The 23510-nt window shown below is 35.7% G+C and overlaps 1 pseudogene; it reads left to right on the plus strand.

Moving 5' to 3' along the window:
* Nucleotides 1-31: 31 nt before the first annotated feature.
* Nucleotides 32-22135, plus strand: LOC136137530 (breakpoint cluster region protein pseudogene; annotated as a pseudogene).
* The last annotated feature ends 1375 nt before the right edge of the window (nucleotides 22136-23510 follow it).

Raw genomic sequence — 23510 nt, forward strand, 5'->3', positions numbered from 1 at the left:
AACATTTATTTTTGGATCAAAGCAAAGTAGGATGTCGTTAGAGGTCTGTGAAGAAAGAGGTAACATGAATAGCTGTTTTAGGTGTGATGTAAAATGCAGTAAGAAAATGAGGATACTGAAGTTTTGAGAAGTTATATGACAAAGATAGACCTCACCCATGGAAAAAGCTATCAATTCATGAACTATAAAATATCATAGCAGGTATATGAAAGCAAAGTGAAATGAATTTGAATTCCAGAAAAAATTTAATTTGAATGTCAGTTCTTTATTTATATTCTGTGTGACCATCGGCAAGTCATATTACTACTCTGAGTCTGCTTTCAAATATTTTAAATATATTAGATATAAATGTACTTCACTTCAGAAATAAACCCATGCACCTATGATCAATTAATCTATGACAAAGGAGGCAAGATTACACGATGGAGAAAAGTCAGTCTCTTCAATAAGTGGTGCTGGGAAAACTGGACCGCTACATGTAAAAAAATGAAATTAGAACATTTTCTCACACCATATACAAAAAAAAAACTCTCAAAATGGATTAAAGACATACATGTAATACTGGATAGTATAAAACTCTTTGAGAAAAACATGGGCAGAACAGTCTTTTACATAAATTGCAGCAATATCTTTTTGGGTCCACCTCCTAGAGTAATGGAAATAAAAACAAAAATTAACAGATGGGACCTAATTAAACTTAAAAGGTTGTGCACAGCAAAGGAAACCATAAATAAAATGAAAAGACATTCTACAGAATGGGAGAAAATATTTGCAAATCATGTGACCAACAATGGATTAATTTCCAAAATATACAAAGAGCTCAATCTGGATATACACCTCAATTTTAAAAGAAAACTGAAAAACAAACAACCCAATCAAAAAATGGGCAGAAGATCTAAATAGACATTTCTGAAAAGAAGACATACAGATGGCCCAAAGGAACACGAAAAAATGCTCAACATTGCTAACTATTAGAGAAATGCAAATTAAAACTACAATGAGGTGTCACCTTACTTGCTATCATCAAAAAGTCTACAAATAATAGATGCTGGAGAGGCTGTGGAGAAGAAGGAATCCTCCTACACTGTTGGTGGGAATATAAATTGGTGCAACCACTATGGAGAATGATATGGAGATTCCTTAAAAAAACTAAAAATAGAGTTACCATATGATCCTGCAATCCCACTCCTGGGCATATATCTGGATAAAATCATAATTCAAAAAATACATGCACTCTGTGTTCATTGCAGCCTTATTTACAATAGCCAAGACATGGAAGCAACCTAAATTCCATCGACAAATGAATGGATAAAGAAGTTGTGGTACATATATACAATGGAATATTACTCACCCATAAAAAGAACAAAATAATGCCATTTACAGCAACATGGATGGACCTGGAGATTATCATATTAAGTGATGTAGGTCAGACAGAGAAAGAAAAATATCATATGATATTGTTTATATGTGGAATCTAAAAAGAAAAAGATGATAAAAATGAACTTATTTACAAAACAGAAACAGACTCACAGACTTAGAGAATGAAGTTATGGTTACCAAAGGGGAAGGTAGGGGAGAGGGATAAATTAGGAGGATATGAGTAACATACACATAGTACTATATATAAAATAGATAACCAACAAGCACAGGGAACTATATTCAATATTTTAGTATAATCTATAAGGGAAAAGAATCTGAAAGAGAATATATATACATAAATATATGTATTATATATATAAAATATAACTGCGCTGTACACCTGAAACTAATGACATTGTAAATCAACTATACTTCAATAAAAATGTACCACATTTTATTTGATTAATATTAAAATCAGATCATGGATGTTGAAGAAATGGGAGTTTTTATTATTATTTTATTTCCAGTATCATATAAAATAGGACCATGCTAAGAACTATGGACATTACAAAAGGTATAAAAGTTATGAATTGTTTTGCACAACTTAAAATCTGCTTGTGGAGACTCAATGCAGATAAAACTTCTAATCCTATTTTAAAAATATGTTCAAGTATGTGACACTGTAAAGATGCCTGTAGTAGCACCTAGATCTTACCTTGAACATTCGTTTTCTCTATAACCTACAGGAATCTGAAAAGGGGACATTTTCCCTTTTCTAAAGAGGAGAAAATTAGAGTTTAGAGACATGAGGTATTTTGCATTTGGTCACATAACTATGAACTTGGGAGTCTAGGATTTGAACTAGAGACCATCTGCTTTCACAGCCTACCACTTTCCACTATAACATATGCCCCAAATAATTGTTTGTGGTTTTTTTTTTTTAATATCTTTATTGGAGTATAATTGCTTTACAATAGTGTGTTAATTTCTGCTTTATAATAAAGTGAATCAGCTATACATATACATATATCCCCATATCTCCTCCCTCTTGTGTCTTCCTCCCACGCCCCCAACCCACCCCTCTAGGTGGTCACAAAGTACCGAGATGATCTCCCTGTGCTATGTGGCTGCTTCTCACTACCTATCTGTTTTACATTTGGTAGTGTATATATATCAATGATACTCTCTCACTTCGTCCCAGCTTACCCTTCCCCCTCCGCATGTCCTCAAGTCCATTCTTTACATTTGCATCTTTATTCCTATCCTGTCCCTATGTTCTTCATAACCATTTTTTTTTAGATTCCATATATGTATGTTAGCATACGATATTTGTATTTCTCGTTCTGACTTACTTCACTCTGTATGACAGACTCTAGGTCCATCTACCTCACTACAAATAACTCAGTTTTGTTTCTTTTTATGGCTGAGTAATATTCCATTGTATATATGTGCCACATCTTCTTTATCCATTCATCTGTCATTAGACACCTAGGTTGCTTCCATGTCCTGGCTATTGTAAATAGAGCTGTAATGAATATTGTGGTACACGACTCTTTTTGAATTATGGTTTTCTCACAATATATGCCCAGTAGTGGGATTGCTGGGTTGTATGGTACTTCTATTTTTAGATTTTTCAGGAAACTGCATAATGTTCTCCATAGTGACTGTATCAATTTACATTCCCACCAACAGTGCAAGAGGCTTCCCTTTTCTCCACACCCTCTACATCATTTACTGTTTGTAGATAGTTTGATAATAGCCATTCTGACCAGTGTTAGGTGATACCTCATTGTAGTTTTCATCTGCATTTCTCTAATGATTAGTGATGTTGAGCATCCTTCCATGTGTTTGTTAGCAATCTGTATAACGTCTTTGAAGAAATGTCTATTTAGGTCTTCTGCACACTTTTGAATTGGGTTATTCGTTTTTTTTTCATATTGAGCCGCATGAGCTGCCTGTAAATTTTGGAGATTAATCCATTGTCAGTTGCTTTTTTGCAAGTAATTTCTCCTCTTCTGAGAGTTGTCTTTTCGTCTTGTTTATGGTTTCCTTTGCTGCACAAAGATTTTAAGTTTCATTAGGTCCCATTTGTTTATTTTTGTTTTTATTTCCATTTCTTTAAGAGGTGGGTCAAAAAGGATCTTGCTGTGATTTATGTCACAGAGTGTTCTGCCTATGTTTTCCTCTAAGAGTTTTATAGTGTCTGGCCTTATATTTAGGTCTTTAATCCATTTTGAGTTTATTTTTGTGTATTGTGTTAGGAAGGGTTCTAATTTCATTCTTTTACATGTAGCTGTCCAGCTTTCCCAGCACCACTTATTAAAGAGTCTGCCTTTTCTCTATTGTATATTCTTGCCTACTTTAACAAAAATAAGGTGACATTATAAGCATGGGTTTATCTCTGGGCTTTCTATCCTGTTCCATTGATCTATATTTCTGATTTTGTGCCAGTACCATGCTGTCTTGATTACTATAGGTTTGTAATGTAGTCTGAAGTCAATGAGTCTGATTCTTCCAGCTCCTTTTTCTTTCTCAGGATTGCTTTGGCTATTCGGAGTCTTTTTTGTTTCCATACAAATTGTGAAAATTTTTGTTCTAGTCTTTGAAAAATGCCATTGGTAGTTTGATAGGGATTGCATTGAATCTGTAGATTGCTTTGAGTAGTATGATCATTTTCATAATGTTGATCCTTCCAATTCAAGAACATGGTATATCTTCCTCTTTAATTTCTTTCATCAGTGTCTTACAGTTTTCTGCATACAGGTCTTTTGTCTCCTTAGGTAGGTTTATTCCTAGGTATTTTATTCTTTTTGTTGCAATGGTAAATGGGAGTGTTTCCTTAATTTTTCTTTCAGAGTTTTCATCATTGGTGTATAGGAATGCAAGAGATTTCTGTACATTAATTTTGTATCCTGCTACTTTACCAAATTCATTGATTAGCTCTAGTAGTTTTCCGGTAGAGTTTTTAGGATTTCCTATGTATAGTATCATGTCATCTGCAAACAGTGACAGATTTAGTTCTTCTTTTTAGATTTGGATTCCTTTTATTTCTTTTTCTTCTCTGATTGCTGTGGTTAAAACTTCCAAAAGTATGTTAAAAAATAGTGGTGAGAGTGGGCAACCTTGTCTTGTTCCTGATCTTAGTGGAAATGATTTCAGTTTTTCACCATTGAGAACAATGTTGGCTGTGGGTTTGCCATATATGGTCTTTATTATGTTGAGGTAAGTTCCCTCTATGCCTTCTTTCTGGAGGGTTTTTATCATAAATGGGTGTTGAATTTTGTTGAAAGCTTTTTCTGCCTCTATTGAGATGATCATATGGTTTTCATCCTTTAGTTTGTTAATATGGTGTATCCCATTGATTGATTTGTGTACATTGAAGAATCCTTGCATTTCTGTGATAAACCCCACCTGATCATGGTGTGTGATCTTTTTAATGTGTTATTGGATTCTGTTTGCTAGTACTTTGTTGAGGATTTTTGCATTTATATTCATCAGTGATATTGGCCTGCAGTTTTCTTTCTTTGTAACATCTTTGCCTGGTTTTGGTGTCAGGGTGATGGTGGTCTCATGAAATGAGTTTGGGAGTGTTCCTCATTCTGCTATATTTTGGATGAGTTTGAGAAGGATAAGTATTAGCTCTTCTCTAAATGTTTGATAGAATTCACCTATGGAGCCATCCAGCTTTTGTTTGTTGGAAGATTTTTAATCACATTCTCAATTTCAGTGCTTGTGATTGGTCTCTTTATATTTTCTATTTCTTCCTGGTTCAGTCTCAGAAGGCTGTGATTTTCTAAGAATTTGTTCATTTCTTCCAGGTTGTCCATTTTATTGGCATAGAATTGCTTGTAGTAATCTTTCATGATCCTTGGTTTTTCTGCAGTGTCAGTTGTTCTCCTTTTTCATTTCTACTTCTATTGATTTGAGTCTTCTCCCTTTTTTTCTTGATGAGTCTGGCTGATGGTTTATCAATTTTGTCTATCTTCTCAAAGAACCAGCTTTTAGTTTTATTGATCTTTGCTATTGTTTCCAACATTTCTTTTTCATTTATTTCTTACCTGATGTTTATGATTTCTTTCCTTCTGCTAACTTTGGAGTTTTTTTGTTATTATTTTTCTAATTGCTTTAGATGTAATTTTAGGTTGTTTATTTGAGATGTTTCTTCTTTCTTGAGGTAGGATTGTTTTGCTATAAACTTCCCTCTTAGAACTGCTTTTGTTGTATCTCATAGGTTTTGGGTCATCATGTTTTCATTGTCATTTGTTTCTAGGTATTTTCTGATTTCCACTTTGATTTCTTCAGTGATCTCTTCGTTATTAAGTATTGTATTGTTGAGCCTCCATGAGTTGTTTTTTTTTTTTTTTAGTACACGGGCCTCTCACTGTTGTGGAGCACAGTATCCAGATGCGCAGGCGCAGTGGCTATGGTTCATGGGCCCTGCTGCTCCATGGCATGTGGGATCTTCCCGGACCAGGGTACGAACCCATATCCCCTGCATTGGCAGGTGGACTCTCAACAACTGCACCACCAGGGGAGTCCAACGGGTTTGTATTTTTTACAGACATTTTCCTGTAATTTTTATCTAGTGTCATAGCCTTATGATTGGAAAAGATACTTGATACAATTTCAATTGTCTTACATTTACCAAGGCTTGATTTGTGACCCAAGATATGATCTATCCTGGAGAATATTGCATGAGCACTTGAGAAGAAAGTGTATTCTGTTGTTTTTGGGTGGAATGTCCGATAAATATCAATTAAGTCCATCCTGTTTAGTGTATCATTTAAAGCTGGGGTTTCCTTATTTATTTTCATTTTGGGCAATCTGTCTATTTGTGAAAGTGTGGTGTTAAAGTCCCCTACTATGATTGTGTTACTGCTGATTTCCCCTTTTATGGCTGTTAGCATTTGCCTTATGTATTGAGGTGCTTCTATGTTGGGCACATATATATTGACAATTGTTATATCTTCTTCTGGGGTTGATCCCTTGATCATTATGTAGTGTCCTTCTTTGTCTCTTGTAATAGTCTTTATTTGAAAATCTATTTTTTTTTTGATATGGGAATTTTTACTTCAGCTTTCTTTTGATTTCCATTTGCATGTGATATCTTTTTTCCATCCCCTCATTTTCAGTCTGTAGGTGTCCCTAGGTCTGAAGTGGGTCTCTTGTAGATAGCATATATATGGGTCTTGTTTTTGTATCCATTCAGAGGGAGTATGTCTTTTGGTTGGAGCATTTAAACCATTTACATTTAACTATAATCTCTTAAAATATTTTGTCAGTCCCTTTCTTTTTCTCTTCTTCTTCTAGGACCCCTATAATTCGAACATTGGTTCATTTATTATTGTCCTAGAGGTCTCTGAGGCTGTCATCAATTTTTTTCATTCTTTTTTCTTTATTCTGCTCTGCAGTAGTTATTTACACTCTTTTATCTTCCATGTCACTAATCAGTTCTTCTATCTGTTATTCTGCTATTGATTCCATCTAGGGAATTTTTAATTTCATTTATTTTGTTGTTCATCATTGTTTGTTTGCTCTTTAGTTTTCCTATGTCCTTGTTAAACATTTCTTGTATTTTCTCCATCCTATTTCCATGATTTTGGATCATCTTGACTATGATTATTCTGAATTCTTTTTCAGGTAGTTGCCTATTTCCTCTTCATTTATTTTGTCTGGTGAGTTTTTACCTTGTTCCTTTATCTACTGTGTGTTTCTCTGTCTTCTCATTTTGCTTAACTTACTGTTTGGGGTCTCCTTTTTGCAGGCTGCAGGTTTATAATTCCCTTTGAATTTTGTGTCTGCCCGCAGTGGCTGAGGTTGGTTCAGTGGGTTGTGTAGGCTTCCTGGTGGAAGGAACTAGTGCCTGTGTTCTGCTGGTTGAGGTTGGATCTTGTCTTTCTGGTGGGCAGGACTGTGTCTGGTGGTGTCTTTTAGGGTGTCTGTGGACTTATTATGACTTTAGGCAGCCTCTCTGCTAATGGGTTGAGATATGTTCCTGTCGTGCTAATTGTTTGACATGGGGCGTCCAGCACTGTAGCTGTTGGTTGTTGAGTGAAGCTGAGTCTTAGTGTTGAGATGGAGATCTCTGGGACAGCTTTCACCATTTGATATTACATGGAGCTTGGAAGTCTCTCATGGACCAATATTCTGAACTTGGCTCCCCCACCTCTGAGGCACAGGCCTGTCACCCGTCCAGAGTGTCAATACCCTGTCAGCCACACAGCTCAGAAGGAAAGCGAGAAAATAAAATGATAATAATAATAAAGTTATTAAAATTAAAAATTATTAAAAAATAAAAAGCAATAAAACAGAAAGAAAGAAGAGAGAAACCAAGCCAAAAAAAACAAAACAAAAGAAAAACAGACCAATGATAACAGGTAGTAAAAACTATTCAAAGAAAAGGAACAGACACACAGAATGCTAGAACAAATGATAAAAGCAAAGCTATACAGACAAAATCATCCAAAAAAGTATACACATACACACTCACGATAAGAGAAACAGGAAAAAAAAATTATATATATATATATATATATATATATATATATATATATATATATATCCTTGCTCCCAAAGTTCACTGCTTCAATTTTGGGATGATTTGTTGTCTATTCAGGCATTCTACAGAGGCAGAGTACATCAAGTTGATTTTGGTGATTTAGTCAGATCCTCCTGAGGCTGCTGGAGGAAATTTCCTTTTCTCCTCTTTGTTCGCACAGCTCCTGGGGTTCAGCTTTCGATTGCCCCCACCTCTGTTTATAGGTTGCCTGAGGGCATCTGTTCCTGCTCAGACAGGATGGGGTTAAAGTAGCAGTTGATTAGGGAGCTCTGGCTCACTCAGGCTGGGGGGAAGGAGGGGAACAGAATTCGGGGCAAGCCTGTGGTGGCAGAGGCCGGCTTGACGTTGCAACAACCTGAGGCATGCTGTGTGTTTTCCCGGGGAAGTTGTCCCTGGATCTTGGGACCCTGACAGTGGCGGGCTGCTCAGGCTTCCACGAGAGGAGGTGTGGATAGTGACCTGTGCTTGCACACAGGATTCTTGGTGGCTGCTGCAGCAGCATTAGCATCTCATGCCCGTCTTTGGGGTCTGTGTTGATAGCCACGACACACGCCCATCTCTGGAGCTCGTTTAGGTGGTGCTCTGAATCCCCTCTCCTCGTGCACCTCAAAACAATGGTCTCTTGCCTCTTAGGCAGTTCCAAGCTTTTTCCCCGACTCCTTCCCGGCTAGCTGTGGTGCACTAGCCCCCTTCAGGCTGTGTTCACACCGACAACACCAGTGCTCTCCTTGTGCTCTGACCAAAGCCCGAGCCTCAGATCCCAGCCCCGCCTGCCCCGGCGGGTGAGCAGACAACCCTCTTGGGCTGGTGAGCGCCAGTCAGCACCGATCTTCTGTGTGAGAATCTCTCTGCTTTGCCCTCCACACCCCTGTTGCTATGCTCTCCTCTGCGGCTCCACCACCCACAGTCTCCGCCTGCAAAGGGGCTTCCTAGTGTGTGGAAACCTTTCCTCCTTCACATCTCCCTCCCACTGGTGCAGGTCCCATCCCTATTCTTTTGTCTCTGTTTTTTTCTTTTTTTCTTTTGCCCTACCCAGGTACATGGGGAGTTTCTTGCCTTTTGGGAGGTCTGAGGTCTTCTGCCAGCGTTCAGTAGGTGTTCTGTAGGAGTTGTTCCACATGTAGATGTATTTCTGATGTTTTTGTGGGGAGGAAGGTGATCTCCACGTCTTACTCTTCTGCCATCTTGATGGCCTCTCTCTGTAGTTAAGTATTAATCTTTTCTGTCTAATATATTTGCACCTAAGTTTAAGCCCTTGTTTCCTCTCACATTCAGTTTTACAAAACAGTTTCTAATTAGTCTCCACAACCTTAGTTTTCTCTCCATTTCCTCAATTCCTATTTATTGAGTAGTTTGTACACACCTGGCATGGTTCTAGGTATTGTGGGCACAGAAGTTTCTCTCTCCCTGCTCTACTGCAGTTGTCACAGGCATGGGAGACACACTACAAAGAAATAAACAGACATATATCCTATGGTAGGATAAGAGTGATAAATATGAGTTGAGCAGGGCAAAAGCACTGAAAGTTAGATGAAAGTTATAATAGAATGGTTATTTATAATAAAGTTAAAGTGAATTAGAACAGACACTTGAAGGAGGCAGGGGAGTGACTTGGGTATAAAACTGGGAAACAATATTCCCTGGAACAGGAATAGGAAGGCAGAGTGTGAGGATGCTCTCTGTGGTAAAAGAGCAGTGTGTATGGAACAGAATTAGGGAGAGAGAGACAGAGAGAGAGCAGAGAGAGAGAGAGAGAGAGAGAAGAGGAGATAAAAATAAAGAGATAGTAGAGATTACACCAAGGTTCTCAAAGGTCAACATAAGGATTTTAGCTTTTCCTCTGAGTGAATTGAGAAGCCACTGCAAATTATTAATAATTAGAGAAGTGACATCAGGACTCTATTTTAGAAAAATCACTCTGTCTACTGTGTTTTCATCTAGAACACTGCTGGTCATCTTTTAAAGATACAACATCAATCAGACTACTTACTTAGTCATAAACCCACAGCACTTCCTCCTCACACCTCATTGGTTTCAGCTTCTATTTAGCAGCAGCAGTGGGACAGAGGTGACAGTGGTAGTAATAGTCATAGTAATAGTCTCTACTCCATGACCACCTGCTCTAGAGATCTCTAGATCGATGGAGTATTTGATTTTTAATTTAATTCTCCCAGAGAACCCTTTACTTATTTCTAATGCAATAACCATTTATATCTCGATGGACATTAATGTTCTATACAATTTTGGAAATCCTTATCTGTAGAATTAAAAAATGAAACTCTTTGACATTCAAGGCCTTGATATTGCTGCCACATTTGATTTTTCTCTTTGTGAATGGTCTTTTCTTTACCCACTTCCCATAAGTAAGTTTTATCAATTCTTCAAGCTTTGCTTAAGTCTTACTCTCCGTTGGAAGTCTTACCTGACTTTTTTCATGGAAGTAAACTCCTTCTCTTATGATTTTCCATGATGTTGATTCATACTATTTTATGTCACTTAGCACTGATTATATTCTATCCTATACATGGTTAACTCTTTTTTATCCTTAATATGCAAGGATCCATGAGGACAGGATAATCTACCTATATACCTAACATAATGACATAAACCTACTAGGAAATAAATACCTAAGCCAACAGTCAGCTTATTCTTTTAAGGGTTATATCTATTCTGATTACATGTATCATTTATTTCCATGATTCAGTTGTAATCTCTTTTAAATAAAAACTTATGTTTGTCCCTTTAATATGTCCCCCATGTGTCTCACGTGGACATCTGTAAATTTCCCTTCAAGTCTTCAAAAGTTTATCAACTGAATGGTCAATTAATCCTCCAGGATGGAGAAATTTGCCAGTAGGTTAAAAGATTAAAATCATCCCTAGGGCTCCATTGTGAAAGAGAGATTTCTTAGCTTCAAAATGTTTGTGAAATGCCCCATGCACTGAGGAAAGATAGTGAGACCAGACTCTCTAAATAGCTGAGATGCCACAATTGGGGTCAAAAAGCTTAATCTTTCCTATCATATTGTTATTGCTCTGGCAAGCTTTGATACACTCCAGAGGGAACTGTCATTTTATCTTTCTTATTCCACAGGTCGGAAAACAGCCTGGTAGAGAGTACATTGAAGTAAGAGGAAGAGGTGATATAAAACCTCCATTTTACTGAGTCTTAGAATGTTACATGAAGGTGTAATATCTTGATTATTCAATTGTAGAAATGTAGGTAAATTGCAGGAAAATCAATTAATTATAACATACAAATTTATTTTTAACTTTGACATTTTTATAATGTTACTTCACTTATACAAATTAATACTGTACATCAAATAAGTTAGATAGAAATCTACACATAAAATAATGTTTTCATAAATCTTTGTATCAGTTAATTAAGAAAAAAAGTATAATCCAATAACGAAGCATTTTCCAATTTGCAAATAAACACAGGCGAATGATATGGAAAATTGTCAATACATGGTTTATGCAGACCAAAGCCAGATCATTTCATGTTCAAATACTATCTTACTATTTAAATTGTACATTATTATAATCTTACTATTTGCCCAAGGTAGGAGAGGAGACAGACCTAAATTTAGGAAAGAATGAAAGATTCAAGATTTCAGTCTAAAACACAGATATAAGAGCCCAGATTAGACAGGAAAATGTATTCAAAGTTACATAGAGCAGGTGAGATTGACAAACAGTTTAGTCCAAGTAGTAAAATTATATTAATATGTCCTAGTAATGCTGGTCTGTCAAAATATTATGAATAACATTATTTTTCTTCTCCTTAGAATCATTGAGTTTACAATTCCAATAAGGGAAAAATAAGAGTTTGGCAAAAATTTGAGCAGCATAACTTACTTTTTAAAAAAATCTAATGCAGATGCCTTAATGGTCTTTGAAGCAGTAAGGAAAGATAGAAGGTTTTTAATTTGATGGAAGTAACATTAGCAGTGAGTAATTTTATTAGAGTTACACAAAAGAAGAGATTGGCTGGGACATAGTTCAGAAAGTAATTGCAGTATTAAAAAAAAATTTTAAGGGAATGAAAAATCTTTAAACCTTTGGGTTTATTTATCTGATCTATGATAAGGCTACATCTAGAACTTGTTCCTCTTGAGCTGATAAAGTCTTTTTCATTTAGTTTGCAGGTATCTTGTTATCTATAATTCATTAAACTACTGCTTTGTAAATACAGTTGGCCCTCCATATCCTCAGGTTCCACATGCATGGATTCAATCCACCTTGGGTCAAAAATATTTTTTAAAAAATTCTAGAATGTACCAAAAAGCAAAACTTTAATTTGTTGCATGCTGACAACATTTACATAGCATTTACATTGTATTAGGCATTATAAGTAATCTAAAGGTAATTTAAATATATGGGAGGTTACAAATAGCCTATATGAGATTACTCCATTTTATATGAGACTTGAACATCCATGGATTTTGATTTCTATGGGGGGTCCTGAAGCCAATCTCCCATGGATGCCAAAGGATGACTCTTAAATAACTTTTCTTGAAAGCACTAGACAACAGAAATAATTCTTCTTTACAATAAAATTTATTGACTGCTGTTTTTTTCTTTTAATTTTTGTTCATTCTATCTCTCTGTTCTGAAAAAAACTAAAATACTAAGTAAATAAAGTACCAGCCTTTCTCAGGGTAAAACAGGAAGAATAAAAAACAACTGAAGGTCCTGCATTTTCTTGTCATTTTTATGAAATGAAAATTTGTCACATTTATCCTTACAATTTTAGAAGACTAAATGTTACTTTGGTATGTCCAAAGAAACTTTTTATAAAATAACTTGCTTTTTAATATTATTGTTTAGAGATTTGCATTGAGTTCTAGAATGACAGCATGATATTCACCTTGCAGACCTCTCTTTAAAGCCTACAGTAATCCTAACTGAAAAGAAGACTGAGGGCTTCCCTGGGAGCACAGTGGTTGAGAGTCCACCTGCCAATGCAGGAGATACGGGTTCGTGCCCCAGTCCGGGAAGATCCCACATGCCGCATAGCGGCTGGGGCCGTAAGCCATGGCTGCTGAGCCTGTGCATCTGGAACCTGTGCTCTGCAACGGGAGAGGCCACAAGAGTGAGAGGCCCACGTACCGCAAAAAAAAAAAAAAAAAGGAGATTGAAATTAGAGAAAGATAATGATGTTTTAAATGTTTTTCTAACTTTGTAGTTATTCAAAAGTGGTTATTCCCTTATTTTAAATTTTGAAACAAAGTATTTTAAAAATATTAAAAAGATGTAACTTTTGATGAAAATTACTTTTTGCCAGTATTATAAAAATATTATCTATATTAAGAAGCTTTTTATCAGGTAAGATGAGCCTCTTTTTATCTGCAACAGTAACAGTTATCTGGCCTTGAATTAAATTCATGGCAACTACAGAGCATTACAGTCTAGATGAGCATATAACTCTAGTGTTGGACCTAAGTCCTCACCTTTCCTGGAGAAGCTTAGATTAGAAGTGTTTATCTAGAAGAGTGTGGAGTGGGAGGATTAAAGTGTTCATACATTGTTCTAGCATATGCAAAGGCTTTTGCATCCTCTGTTTATGAAACAGTGTATGGAGAACTGAAATTTAATGAAACATAAAGGAAGTAAGTCAATTATGAGACTTTGAGCCTATGAAAGGTCAAATAGATGTAGTGGATCAGGTCAAACAAGCAAATAGCACATCCACACTCAACGATTGAGCTTCCTGATATACAAAGCACTGTCCAGGGTGCTGAGGACAATCACAGATGCACAGACCATTCTCCCTGCCCTTAGAAAGCTTTAAAATTGTTCAGGGAAATGATACTCATAGAGCATTAAAATCCAAAACAGTATAAATATCAAAGATGTATTTAAAAGACATATAAAATAGATTTTTGCATATGAACAGTGAAAGCATATAGCTTACGGTAGCATCTTCTGAAACAAAAGGGATGTCAAATGTAATTCTAAACACTTAGAATTTTCACTTTAAATTCCTGTTTGTTTGGGTTTTTTTTGGTGGAATGAAACAAAAGCTGTCTTCTAGATGTTTAACACTCTCCATCATTTTTTAGTGCTGTACTTCATCATCATCAACTTGTTTTCCTTTCAATTTACTAAGGCTTGTCTGGTTTTCAAGTCCCTAAAGGAAAAATGAGTAGATGATTATGCTATTTGGAATAATTCAACAGTGACAGGGTAACTAATGGCTTGAAAGAGTTAATTAATCCTGTTCTCTGATGTGCTTTCCTATTCTTAAAGTGTTGTTTGGATTTAAGTATGTGTCACTATACGATTTTATTCATTTAGGAAATAGTTTGAGAGGACTTATGCTTAAAATCCTTTTAAGCAGACATGTATGAAAGGGAAAAATACTGATACAAGAAAGGCCATGATTAAGCACAGAAGACATAATGAAGACAATCAAGAAAATTTCAAAAACCTATCATATCCTCTGTGAAAATTGTGTTCTGAAATCCTTTCAACTGTATCCAGAAATACGGACAGACTTTAGAATATAATCACTGGAATAAAGTAGAATGAGGGAGAATTGAAAAGAACAATTTTTGTCTCTCTCATCTCTTCTATGACAAGAGACATGATATTTTGTTTGTGGTCACACAAGATCTTTCAAATGATCTTGTGAGAGAGCATTTTAATCTCTCTCTGCATTCAGCACTACATTTGGTATTTTATGGTGTTTTGTTTCAAATGATGCCCCAATGTAGGGAAAAGGCGAAAAGAATAGCATTTTAGTTGAGAAGCACAAGGCGGTTTTAATGCTTCCTTTCACTGGCTTTCAGTAGACACTAAATTCTGTTGAAAAGCATTTACCAAGAGGGCTACTCTTTGGAGAAACAAATTTTTGAGGGAAATTAAAAAATGTTTTTAAAATTTTATTTCACCCAGAAAATTAAAGGTAGATCAATTGTTATGCCAACAATGGATCTGTTTTCTGTTCTTTTCTCCTTGGAGTCAAGTATTTAGTTCTGTGTTTCCTATATTGAAAGAGACCACACCGAGCAAGAATAGCAGTTATCTTTTGCATTTAGTGTGAATTGAAAAGGGAATTTTAAAAAATCAGTTTTTTTAGAGTTACATGTAATTTTAGACTAAAATAATTTTATTCACCTTGATCACCTACCTTGTTAAATGAATTGAAACACAGATAATTTTGAAATTCTTTAATACTTTAAAAGTTTATTCAGAAGGCAAAAATATTATTATACTAAACACAAGGACTTCTTTTACTTTGGAGCCAGACTGGCTGTAAATCCTAGCTATGCCATGTTCTGTGATCTTGGGCAGTTTTCCTAAATACCTGTGACTGCTTTGTGACTAAAAAACTAAAAGATCCTGCATGCCGCAACTAAGACCTGGTGCAGCCAAATAAATAAATGGAAATAATAATAATAAAAACAACTATCTCACACTTTCTTGTATGAAGATTAAATGAGTTTGAGTGTGTGTGTGAGAGAGAGACAGAGACAGAGAAAAAGGTATGTAAAGAAAGAGAATTTAGGTGCTTCCCTGGTGGCACAGTGGTTGAGAGTCCGCCTGCCGATGCAGGGGACACGGGTTCGTGACCCAGTCTGGGAAGATCCCATGTGCCGCGGAGCGGCTGGGCCCGTGAGCCATGGCCGCTGAGCCTGCGCGTCCGGAGCCTGTGCTCCGCAACGGGAGAGGCCACAACAGTGAGAGGCCTGCATACCGCAAAAAAAAAAAAAAAAAAAAAAAAAAAAAAAAAGCGAATTTATAAGAATACAAAGACAGAGTAAGCTGTAATCAAATATTACATTTATTAAAACCCTATAAAAAGCATTCCTTCATAATATGAATTAAATGTAATACAATTGAGATTGTCTATTGTTCTTCAAAGGAGGCTTATTCTGGTTTCTGGTCATTTGAATAATCTCTTAACAATGTAATTCCTTATTATATAAATTTGATTTTTTTTATTCTTCACTTCTAGCAATATGTTCTGGGATTATTATACTATATTTATATGGATATACACATAAACATATACTATTATATTTTTTACAAAAATGAAGCATTTTTTTTCCAAAATATACAAACAGCTCATACAATTCAATATCAAAAAAACAACCTAATCAAAAATTGGGCAGAAGATCTAAACAGACATTTCTCCAAAGAAGACACAAAAATGGCCAACAGGCAAATGAAAAGATGTTCAACATCATTAATTAGAGAAATGCAACTCAAAACCACAATGAGGTATCACCTCACACTTGTTAGAATGGCTGTCATCAAAATGTCTACAAATAATAAATGCTGGAAAGGTTGTGGAGAAAAGGGAACCCTCTGACACTGTTGGTGGGAATGTAAATTGGTACAACCATCATGGAGAACAGTATAGAGGTTCCTTAAAAAACTAAAAGTAGAGCTACAATATGATCCAGCAATCACACTCCTGGGCATATATTGAGAAAAGATGAAAACTCTAATTCTAAAATATACATGCACCCCAACATTCATAGTAGCACTACTCACAATAGCCAAGACATGGAAGCAACCTAAGTATCCAATGACAGATTAATGGATTAAGATGTGTTCTATATAAATATACACAATGGAATATTACTCAGCCATAAGAAATGAAATATTGTCATTTGAAGAAACATGGGTGGACCTAGAGAATACCATACTAAGTGAAGTAAGTCAGACAGATAAAGGCATATATTATATGATATCACTTATATGTGGAACCTAAAAACTAATACAAATGAATTTATTTACAGAACAGAAACAGACTCACAGATATAGAAAACAAACTTATGGTTACCAAGGAGAAAGAGAGTGGCAAGAGGGATAAATTAGAAATATGGGATCAACAGATACACACTAGTATGTAGAAAGTTGATAAGCAACAGGGATTTACTGTATAGCACAGGGAACAATATTCAATAACTTATAATAACCGATAATGGAAAATAATCTGAAAAAATAATATATATATATGTATAACTGAATCACTTTGCTGTACACCTGAAACTAACACAATATTGTGAATCAGCTATATTTCATTTAAGAAAAATGAAGCACTTTTTTGGCATTAGTCTATATCTTGATATTTTTATTCAATATCAGTATCAATTTATATATATTTTCCCTATTGCTGGATAACATTAGCAGTTTAAACAGTGCATTTTTATGGTTGTACAATTTCTATAGGTCGGAAGTATAGGTCTGGCTTGACTGGGTCCTCTAATATTGGGAATATTCAAGATGCTGCTGGGTTATGATCTCATCTCAGACTCAAGATACTCTTCCAAGCCCATGTGCTTGTTAATGGAGTCCAGTCCTTGCTGCTGTATGTCTCATAGTTGCTCTTTTCTTCAAGACCAACAAGAGAATCCGATTTCTCTCATCTCTTGATCCTCTTTAAAAGATTTCACCTGATTAAGTCAGGCCCACCAAGGATAATCTCCCTCTGATTGACTTAAAATCAACTAATCAGGGACTTTAATTACACCTGCAAAATCCCTTCACCTTTGCCATATGATGATGTAACTTCTTGTTGCTTCATTGACTATTGAATCTGTCACTCTGTTCTGACTCAGATTTTTTTTTCAATTTTGATTTAGGTTTTTGCTTGTCTCAACACACAGAAGTATGCAACTTAAAACACTGTTACAACATGTGTGCACCATTGTGAAATGTAAGCCAAGACTCAGGAGTGTGTGTTTATCATGGAGTAAAATTTGTGCAACTCTCCACCATGATATATGATAACCTATGTTGTGTGTCTGAGTAAACCATGTATCTGAATAAACAACTCTCCTACCACCAAGATCTGACTGTACGCATTTTATCAGATTTGGTTCTTTCAACTGTCATTTAAAATTTTAGTTGAAATGGTCTATATTTTCATTAATAGTCACCATACTTTTATTTATGTTTTAGACCTATTAATCATAGATATTGTAAAGTCCTTTGTTGCTACTTGTAAAATTTCTGCCACTGCAGATTCTACCTACTTTTTCTCCCTCTTGAATATTGGTTATTAGATCCTGTATATTCAAATGACTACTAAGCTTATAATGAATTATAGACATTATGATTAAATGGATCATAGAGAGTCCAGCGATTTTTCTTCAGAGTGGGTCCACCCTTTCTTTTATTAGACAGATAGAATGAGGAGTTGATCACTTTAACCCAAGCAAGAACTAAAGTAGTTTAAGGCTGATTTTAAATTTTGATAAGATTTAGTTAACTTTTGGCACTGTTCTGCTTCTAGGGCTCAGACTTTTACATCTTGAAATTGCTTACTTTGTGGTTCCTTAGTACTCATGCATTCTACCCTCCTTTTAACAGGTTGTTAGATTAGTTCCAGCATTCTTCCCAAAACCACTATGATATTTGCCAAACTTCTCGAGGATCATACTGGATATATGTTCATGTAGCTACCTAAAGCACTGCTGATTTTTTTTTTCTGATCCAGGTTTGCCTTCTGCCTGGGACCCACTCAGATATTCTGCCTCCTACCTACACATAGAATTGACATAGAATTGGTAAATTTCCCTTATTAAAAGGCAAGTATACATATAGCTGATTCACTTTGTTATACAGCAGACACTAACACAACATTGTAAAGCAATTATACTCTAATAAATATGTTAAAAAAAAACCTATGTGAGAAGAAAGGAAATAATAAAGATCAGTGTGTATATCAATGACTCAATACATTAGAAACAGAAAAACTGTGTAGAAAATCAAAGAAACCAAAACGTGCTTCCTCAAGAAGATAAACCTATAACCAGACTTACTAGGGAGAAAAAAAAAAAAAAGAACAGATTACTGATACCAAAAATGAGGGAAATGACATCACTAGAAATTCCATGATGTAAAAAGAATAATAAATAAACAATATGAATAAATTTGATGTTAGATAAAATGGACAATTCATTCAAAGACAGAAACTATCAAAGCTCACTTAAAAAGCAATATTTAATGTGAAAAACAATATATCTACTAAAGGAACTGAACTTGTTGTTTACAAACTTCCCACATAAAAGACTCTTCATCCAGATAGTTTGACTTGTGAATTCTACCAATTATTTAGGAAGAAGTAATTCTGATTCTACACAAATTCATCCAGAAAACTTAAATTAAGGAAATCCAATACTATGACCAAAAACATTAGTGGAAAAGAAAATAACACGTACCAGTCAGAATGGTCATCATCAAAAAATCTACAAATAATAAATGCTAGAAAGGGTGTGGAGAAAAGGGAACCCTCTTACACTGTTGAAATGTAAATTGGTGCAACCACTATTGAGAACAGTATGGCGGTTCCTTTAAAAACTAAAAGTAAAGTTACCATATGATCCTTCAATCCCACTCCTGGGCACATATCTGGAAAAAAATAAATGCACCCCAGTAGGACATAGCAGCACTATTTACAATAGCTGCTAAGACATGGAAGCAACCTAACTGTCCATCAATAGATGAATAGATAAAGAAGATGTGGTATATATATATATATATATATATATATATATATATACAATGGAATACTATTCAGCCATAAAAAAGAATGAAATAATGCCATTTGCAGCAACATAGATGGACCTAGAGATTATCATACTAAGTGAAGTAAGTCAGACAGAGAAAGACAAACATCATATGAGATCACTGACATGTGGAATCTAAAAAAATAATACAAAGGAACTTATTTACAAAACAGAAATAGACTCACAGACATAGAAAACAAACTTATGGCTACAAAAGGGGAAAGGTAAGGGGAAGGATAAATTAGGAATTTGGGATTAACAGATACACACTACTGTATGTAAAATTGACAACCAAGGAAGACCTACTGTATAGCATAGGGAACTATAATCAATATCTTGTAATAAATTATAATGGAAAAGAATGTGAAAAAGAAAAGAAAAATATGTATAAAAAAAGGTAAGTGGAAATCTTCAGTTCAATTCTAAATGATTCTGTTCTCATTGGAATTTTAATTCCTTGTCTTCCAATTTTTCATAGTTTTCTGATGTCTTCAAAAATATAATTTCTGTGATTATCTAGCATTTCTGGCTATTCTCTGTGGGACCGTTGGCTAGCAATGGACTACTCAGTCCAACTTAGAAATAAAATTCTTCTTTAAAAATATAGATAGATAGATAGATAGATTGATAGATAGATAGAGAGACATATTTTCCTGAGGAATGACAAATTTGAGTACAGGTTTATAGATCATTTAGGTATACACTTTAGTGAAATACTTTTTTGTCTTTTCTGTTGTGCTGCATCTTTTTCATTGATTTGTTGTAGGATCTTTTCCCTCTGCCATTTTATGAGTAGTGTTCTAATTTTAACATCATCCAATTATTTGACTTCTAAGAGTAGAATTTTTGTTCTGTTCAAGATTCTTTACATACTACATGGTTGCTAGATATTCTCTGGTTTTCTTCTAAAAGGTTTATTCTTTTTATTTTTCATATTTTTATCTGAAATCCATCTGGAATTTATTTTGGTGTACAATGTGAAGTATCAATAGTCATTTTGTTGCATGTATATATGAAATATTTCACATTGGGTGATTTATAAATTAAAATAAAAACTAACCAGAAATATCTGAATAAGAATAAAGTAGAGCTTCTACGTTTTAAAATATAATTATTGAACTTAAAACTCAGTGAATATTTTAAAAACTCTATAGGAAATTCATAAAATGAAAGTTAGATCTTAAGAAGCTATCCAAATGCAGAACAGGAGACAAAAAAAAAGAAAAATAGAAGATATGGAATAGTAATTAAAAGACAAAGAATAGAATGTAAAGGCAAATGTCTGTCTTCTTCAAAGGGATCAGAGAGAGCTAATGAAAGAATTGAGGTAGGTAATATTTGAGGAGATAGTGGCTAAGAATTTTTCAGACTTGATGCAAGTCTCAGGTTAAGAAAAGAAATTAATTCAAGCAGGATTACTGAACAAGAATATCTTCATGCAAAAATATTCTAGTGAAACTATAGTAGATAAAAACAACAACAACAGAAATAGACCTTAAGGTAAGCCGGGGGGGGGGGGGGAAAGATTGGTAACCTACAGAATAATGAAAACAAACTGCTACTTTACAGCAACATTAAAAATTAAATACAATAGAACAGTATCTTCAAAATCTTGAGATAAATATCAATTTAAATACCCTATCTATCTATCTATCTACCTACCTATCTTCATCTATCTATCTTTTGGATAATGTTGTGAATAAAGCAGAGATGTGCCTCTACAAGGACACAGCTTAACCAACCTGGAACAAGAAGTTTGAGATTGAGCTGGAAAGCTCCCAGACACTGAGGGTGGTGTACTACAAAAAGTGTTACAACAAAACAAAAATCACCAAGGAGGACAGTGAGAGTTCAGACAGGATCATGGGGAAGGGTTGGCTCCAGCTGCATTCTCCATGGCTTGAAGGACAGAAAGTGGCAGCTGACCATCATCACCATGATTGGGATTAAAGTGAAATTCTCCCTCAAGTTCACCAGTGAGGAGTTGAGCTCCAAGAGAATTCATTCCTGAAACAGAAGTGAGTGCTCAGAGTCAAGATTGCCATGGTCACTGTGGTCACCAAGAGGTAGAGGCCCAAGGTGCCCTACAACATAAGCCAGTGCATGGTGGAGATTGAGCACCAGGACATGAAGGAAGTGGGCATCTATTGCATGTCCAGAGTGGTCATCACATTCAGGCCCTGAAGGTGTCCTTTGATGGCAATAACAAGGATGTATCAACGAAGATGAAGGAGAAAGAAGTCAACACCATCCCTGGGATGCTGAAGTTCTACTTCCACTAGCTTCCTGAGCCTGTCTTCACCAACAAGTTCTACCCCAACTTAGCCAAGGGCATCCCTCTTTCCAGCCCAGCTGCAAAGGAGATCTACATGCTTAACTTGCTACTGTCGCTCCCAAAGCCAGAGGTCACTTCCTTCTGGACCACCTGTAAAGGGTGGCAGAAAATGAAATTGTGAACAAGATGTCCCTGCAGAACTTTGTCATGGTCTCCAGCCCCACACTACTCTGGGACCTCAGAAAAGAGATCAAGCTCCCTGCCAAACCTACCAGTCTATCTTTATTACAGAACAGCTGGTCTCTGGAAGTCATGTCCCTGGTCCAGGTGTTGCTGTATTCCTTGCATCTGGAGCTCATTCCTTGTTCCACACAGCAAGAGACAGAGTATCTTATTCTTCATCAAAGTCTAAAGGCTTTGGTGAAGACTCCAAATCCATCTCCAAGATTCAGGCAGAATAGCCTAGAAACCTCGCAAAATGGGCCAACTGCAGAGCAGGAACTGAACCTTCCTAAGGATTAATTGAGCCACCCCCCTAAGGTCTGGACCTTCTACCAAGAGACAATTACCCAAGGCAAAGAGCCAAGTGGCCTAGGCAACTCTGGATACCCTGTGGGCCTGCAAGTTCTGTGCTGGTTTTAGACTGTAATTTTCCATGCTTCCATCAGAGAACACCCTAAGCCAACAGGTCTCAGACTGCAGGCGGCTCGGACAAGGCAAAGGGAGGAGTTTTTCTGAACTTACCAGAGTTTAAAAGATTTCCACTGGATTGCTCATCAATATGAACTGTCCCGGGGGGAAGGGAACAAGGCCAAATTCCCTCACTATCTATCCTGTGTTGAGTAAACATTGCTGCTGCTTCATGGGAAAAAAAAAGGTAAAATGTAGGGGTTTTTAGATAACCAAAAATTCCTTCACCACCGACTGAGATTATCACCAACAAATCTTCATTAAAGATACTCTAAGAAATGTACTTAAAATTTTTGTTTTCAAACTTTATATTCTTTTATTTTATTTTTGTGGTACGCGGGCCTCTCGCTGTTGTGGCCTCTCCCATTGCAGAGCACAGGCTCTAGATGCGCAGGCTCAGCGGCCATGGCTCACGGGCCCAGCCGCTCTGCGGCATGTGGGATCTTCCCAGACCGGGACACGAACCTGAGTGTCCTGCATCGGCAGGCGGACTCTCAACCACTGCACCACCAGGGAAGCCCCAAAATTTATATTCTTATTTTATTTTGTGTGTTAATACTCCTCTATTGTGTCACTGATGTTTACTCTTATCTATCTAAACACAATTGAAAACTTCATTTTTTTCTATCAAAATATGTTATTAGTCATGGCCTGTATCCTCCCCACAAAAGGACAATAATGTTCTCTTCTCCCCCCTTCTTGCAAGCATCTTGACTTTTATACCTAGATTGTCAATTACTTTGCATTATGAGTCAATATTGATTTAGAATTAACTAAATATATTGTTGCTATCTGTCGGTAATATTATTTATTATAGTTCACAATTTTTATCTTGATTTTTTTTTCTTAGTTTTGCTGTAGGGAAAATTGTAGTAAGTCTCCTAGGGAAAGTTATTAGGTTAATTTTGTTTTTACTCTTAAACACTGACCCTAGTTTGGCTGAGTACAGAAAACTGTATTCAGTATCTTTTTTACTTTATACCTTCAGTGATACTACTGCATTGTTTTCTAGAATCAAGCACTGCATGTGAGAATCTCCACATTTTCACTATTTTTTCCTTTCAAAAAAAAAGAGCTTCATTCTTGATTTGCTTTGG

Source organism: Phocoena phocoena, chromosome 18 (assembly GCF_963924675.1).
Source record: "Phocoena phocoena chromosome 18, mPhoPho1.1, whole genome shotgun sequence".
In the NCBI taxonomy this organism is placed as follows: Eukaryota; Metazoa; Chordata; class Mammalia; order Artiodactyla; family Phocoenidae; genus Phocoena; species Phocoena phocoena.